Raw genomic sequence first — 5,000 nt, forward strand, 5'->3', positions numbered from 1 at the left:
TCAGGTTTACCCCTGAACGGTTTCACGTACTCTTGAACTCTCTCTTCAAAGTTCTTTTCAACTTTCCCTCACGGTACTTGTTCGCTATCGGTCTCGTGGTTGTATTTAGCCTTAGATGGAGTTTACCACCAACTTAGGGCTGCACTCTCAAGCAACCCGACTCTAAGGAGAGATCCTCCCGAAACGCGTTCCGGTCACTACGGGCCTGGCACCCTCTGTGGGTACATGGCCCCATTCAAGATGGACTTGGACGCGGTTCGACGTCACGGGATAAACGGATCCTCCCGAACACTACATTTCCCAACGGCGGAACCGCGGGATTCAGTGCTGGGCTAATTCCTGTTCGCTCGCCGCTACTAAGGAAATCCTTGTTAGTTTCTTTTCCTCCGCTTAGTAATATGCTTAAATTCAGCGGGTGATCTCGCCTACTCTGAGGTCGCTTCAACGTCACGACACGGTGACAATTTTTTTTTTTCAAAGAAAAAAAAATTTCGTGCCATGTGGGCGCGATTCGAGAAAAGCAAGACGGTTTGATAACAATGCGACAGAGGGTCTTTATTTTTATTTCTCTCTCCGAGAATCGCCTCAAAGAGAAAAAAAAATAAAAAAAAAAATTAATTCGAATAGAATCGAGAACCTTATATTCTATCTCGATCGAGAAACGTTTTATGCATCTCGCCAAAGTGCCTTTTAAACTTCGTTCGTCGTATCATGTTCGAGCTAAGACTCACGCAAGACACCCGTAACGATCTCCGGTTTTTAACGCCCGTCCTCTTTGTATAATATATATATATATATATACACGTGTTATGTATAATATATCTCCCGTAGCCGTTTCTCTCTTCTCGACGATTCCAGCGGTTCCTTGTTTTCGCCTGTTATTGCTGGCACAGAGATCGAACACGCGACATGTATATAACATATCGGTTTCTTTGCTCTGTACCAACGACGAAAACGCACGGGAACTCACGCAAGTGGAAAAGCGAGCGCGAGACGTACACAACGGGGTGAATTTATTACTCGGGGACTGGACGACCGGCGATACGTTAGGATGCGCGGTCCAGCGATAGACGACGAAGAGACATGGGATGACCAACGATCTCTTTTTCTCTAAAACTCGGAGCGCCGAATCGCCTTAAAGCAAAAAAAAATCACACGCGCGTACGTCGTACGTACGGCGCGTGTATACCTCGTCTCTAATCAAGTTTCGTTAGTCTTTCTCGAGCCTCGCCAAAGAGGATCGTTCTCTTCCTCTGCGCGATCTCTCCGTGCCAATGTCAGAGATTATTCTCTCTTTCGCACGACGACGAAAACGACTATTTTCGACGATCCGAACAACTTTGTAACGGACTCACATGCACATCTTAAAATCGGGTACAGAAACGTTGCGCAACACCGTGAGCTTTTCTCTTCTTCGTCACCCTTAAATATAGCCGATCGTAGACGCACGCTAGATCGTAACACACACTTTTCGTTGATTTCCGACGAACGTGGCTTTGGGCCAGGCGCGCGGGCAGAATACGCGACCGACGGGGAAAAATTCGTCCCGATACATGTACGCGTACTCTCCGATCTCCGCGCAACGCTGGGGATCATCTCCCTAAGTCATCAGCGTTCGAAGAAATCTCGTGTGTCCGTTCCCGGATCTACGGCTTTCTCTGGGTTCGCGAAGAACAGAAAAAAGCACAGAGGATGAAAAACGCAACGACGACCCATCGATGCGACGGTCCTCGTTGTCTTCTCGTCAGTCGTCTCGCGCCTGCAGAATACATCTCTGCCGCACGAACAGACGGAGTGGGTATTCGATCCCTGGGGCTGTACGAGTAAAAACATCTTGATGAAAAGACGGTTGTGTTTCTTTAAGGCACACAGTTTTTCGTTACGCCACCAAGTTTAGGTTTAGGTTTTAATATCTTGGTTCTCTTTTCTCTCCTCTCTCGACTGACTTTGTTCAAAAATATTTTTGCTTTCTCTCAGTCTCGCCAAAAATTCATTTAAGACGACGTCGGGGGCGCGGTCATTCGTGCTTATCGAAGACTAACAAAACGTAGCAGAGGCTGATACAAAAAGAAAAAAAAAATCGGCCACGAAGAAAACTCGCTCTGTGTATCTCGATAACCGCGTCGACGACGACGGTTCTCTCCGCGCTCTTTTAATTCGTATCCTTCTTCTTGCGCTTCGTCCGACTCAGAAACGTTCGTAAAACACGAACGACGGCGGGTTGTCAAGCCAAGAAGGGACAGAGAAGAGACGGAGGTAGTTTTGCGAGTCTCCCGTGAACGCGATAGATTTTTCATATATATTTGTATCGAGAGCATGCGTACGCCGGTCTCCACACGATCCAGCGACGAACGCCGACGAACGTCCAACAATCGCTCGTACGTCGCGTACGAGCCCTCGACCGCTCTTTAATTCGTATTCTTTTGCTTGGCGCTCGTCCTCCGACTCAGAAACGTTCGTTTAAAGATAAAACGAACGACGGCGGGCTGTCGACGAGGCAAGAAAGAACAGAGAGATACGGACCGAGAGCAACGATACGCAACGCAAGCAGTCTTAGGTTTACGTGAGCAACCCTCAGCCAGGCGTGGTCCAGGAATTGTATCCGTGGACCGCAATGTGCGTTCGAAATGTCGATGTTCATGTGTCCTGCAGTTCACACGTTGACGCGCAATTAGCTGCGTTCTTCATCGACCCACGAGCCAAGTGATCCACCGTTCAGGGTAATCGTTTATGCATGGATTTTTGTTTGTGTACTCAGGTTTTTGTACTCTTATTCTCGGTTCGAAAGAAGCCGATATCCGACAAACGTCCGACCAACGGGAATCGAACGCGCGGAAGTCGCCATATGATTGACGACACGAAAATACGTTCGAAAACGAAATCGGACGGACTGCGCGACGACACACGCAGCCCGCCGACCGGGCGTAAAGTGCATTATAATATATAACAACCAACGAGATCGAAGCTCCGTTCGTCAGGAAACGACGGGGATATAACACCCGATTCTGAATCCTCTGTACAGCACACGATCTCGCGAAGAAAGCGCACGGTGGCTAGCCCATGATATATATATATGTTCGTTCCTCTCGTCCAGTTATTCGAAGCAAACAGCCGATATGCATCTCCATCGTTCGGGTAAAAAAAAATCGATGGGACGCGCACGGTCGTAGTCTTCCTCGCGCGGTCGTTTCTTCCCGATAGCCAGAAGCAGAGTTTGAAAAACTCTAGCGACGGAACGAGGCATTAGACTCTCGACAACGAGGATACAGACACGGCCGGCGGTCCCCTCTGAATCGACTTCGGTGGTTCAGGTAAAAATAAAAAAAATCGATGGGACGCGCACGGTCGTCCTTCCTCTTCCTCGCGCGCGGTCTATTCTTCCCGATAGCCAGAAGCAGAGTTTGAAAAACTCTAGCGACGGAACGAGGCATTAGACTCGCGACAACGAAGATAGAGAGACGGCCGGCGGTCCCCTCTGAATCCACTTTGGTCGCTCAGGTAAAAATAAAAAAAAATTCGAAAGGGACGCGCACGGTCGTCCTTCCTCTTCCTCGCGCGGTCTTTTCTTCCCGATAGCCAGAAGCAGAGTTTGAAAAACTCTAGCGACGGAACGAGGCATTAGACTCTCGACAACGAGGATAGAGAGACGGCCGGCGGTCCCCTCCGAACGGATGGCGACAACGACGACTAAAGCGCGAAAAATCGCGACGAAAAGGAACGCATCTCCGTTCAGGTGTATGTGTGTGCGTGCGTTTAAAAAAAATTCGATGGGACTCGCAGCCATCGGCCTCGCGCGGTCGTTTCTTCCCGATAGCCAGAAGCAGAGTTTGAAAAACTCTAGCGACGGAACGAGGCATATGACTCACGACAACGAGGATATGGACAGGCGGTCCCCTCTGAACGGGTCGACGAGACGATGGTAAAAGAGACGAACCGGACGAAACTTCCGTCGATCAGGTAAAAATAAAAAAAAATTCGATGGGACGCGCACGGTCGTCGTCGTCGTCTTCCTCGCGCGGTCGTTTCTTCCCGATAGCCAGAAGCAGAGTTTGAAAAACTCTAGCGACGGAACGAGGCATATGACTCACGACAACGAGGATAGAGAGACGGCCGGCGGTCCCCTCTGAATCGACTTCGGTGGTTCAGGTAAAAATAAAAAAAATCGATGGGACGCGCACGGTCGTCGTTCCTCTTCCTCGCGCGCGGTCTATTCTTCCCGATAGCCAGAAGCAGAGTTTGAAAAACTCTAGCGACGGAACGAGGCATTAGACTCGCGAGGATAGAGAGACGGCCGGCGGTCCCCTCCGAACCAACTTCGTCTAGTTAAGAATCGTTATACTCTTTACCATCACTCGCACTGGTATATATCTTTTCGGGCCAACATCCACGCAATGCGTTTTCGTTCTAGGTTACCCGATCCACGAGTACGAACGTACAACGTGGTTTCGTTTTGTCGAACATCGTATATCGTTCGCCGTTGAAACGAACGACAACGAAACGACATAGGAAGAACGAACGCCCTTTGGGTAGGAAGCACGTTTCGAGGAACGACGAGAGTTTGGAGAGACGCGCGAGATAGCTGGAGACGCGCAGATATAGGTATCCATGGATCTTCGAAGAGAACCTTCGAAGATATATAATTCGGTATCCTATTTTTCTGCGGCTCGCTATTCGCGTTCTTTCGCTCTCGTCGACGACTCGTTATAGACGCTTCGTTCGATCCCAAAGAGCAGTCTTCCTTATGTCCCGTTGCTAGGAGGTGAGGCCTACGCAACGCAACTACGAAATATAGAAGAGGTGTGAGCAGTGATCTCTCCGACACGAGGCACTTTAGAGATTTTAGTTTATATATTATATTGTTCGTTCGTTGGATTTCCACGATGCAAATACGAAATACGAGATCGTGACGGCGGGTCTTTCTGTGTACGACCTCACGCAGGCGCCTCGATCGCATTTCTCATTACACGTGGTTTCCACTGTAACTTTTAGTTTTTTCGATA

The 5,000-nt window shown here is 49.1% G+C and overlaps 2 non-coding genes across 2 annotated transcripts in view; both read right to left on the reverse strand.

Moving 5' to 3' along the window:
- Positions 1-439, reverse strand: part of LOC139997311 (large subunit ribosomal RNA) — a 4,174-nt gene extending 3,735 nt beyond the window's left edge. Inside the window, exon 1 of the ribosomal RNA XR_011802714.1 lies at positions 1-439. This exon is cut by the window's left edge and continues 3,735 nt beyond it. This is a non-coding gene — a ribosomal RNA (large subunit ribosomal RNA).
- A 2,129-nt stretch (positions 440-2,568) lies between these two features.
- LOC139997316 (5.8S ribosomal RNA) lies at positions 2,569-2,723 on the reverse strand. Its single transcript, XR_011802717.1, has one exon. It is a non-coding gene; the product is annotated as a 5.8S ribosomal RNA (ribosomal RNA).
- Positions 2,724-5,000: the final 2,277 nt, after the last annotated feature.

Source organism: Bombus fervidus, unplaced genomic scaffold (genome assembly GCF_041682495.2).
Source record: "Bombus fervidus isolate BK054 unplaced genomic scaffold, iyBomFerv1 scaffold0054, whole genome shotgun sequence".
Classification (NCBI taxonomy): Eukaryota; Metazoa; Arthropoda; class Insecta; order Hymenoptera; family Apidae; genus Bombus; species Bombus fervidus.